Below are 205 nucleotides of genomic sequence, written 5' to 3'. Positions count from 1 at the left end.
CGTGTTTGACAACATACGCTTCCTCCCTCCACCTGAGCTCCTTTGCAGTGATCCACGTGCTGCAGTCCCTGACGCGGACATGGAAGATGTCGAGGACATCACCCCAGAGGCTGAACCGTCATACGACCTCGGAGAGCTGGCTGATGTGACCGATGATCAGGCTTACCGACGCTGGATGGTTGACTCGCAGCGGAAGAACAACAGC

This window comes from Brassica oleracea, chromosome C9, assembly GCF_000695525.1.
Source record: "Brassica oleracea var. oleracea cultivar TO1000 chromosome C9, BOL, whole genome shotgun sequence".
Taxonomy (NCBI): Eukaryota; Viridiplantae; Streptophyta; class Magnoliopsida; order Brassicales; family Brassicaceae; genus Brassica; species Brassica oleracea.
The sequence above is the reverse complement of the archived record's forward strand: the minus strand, read 5'-3'. Positions refer to the sequence as shown.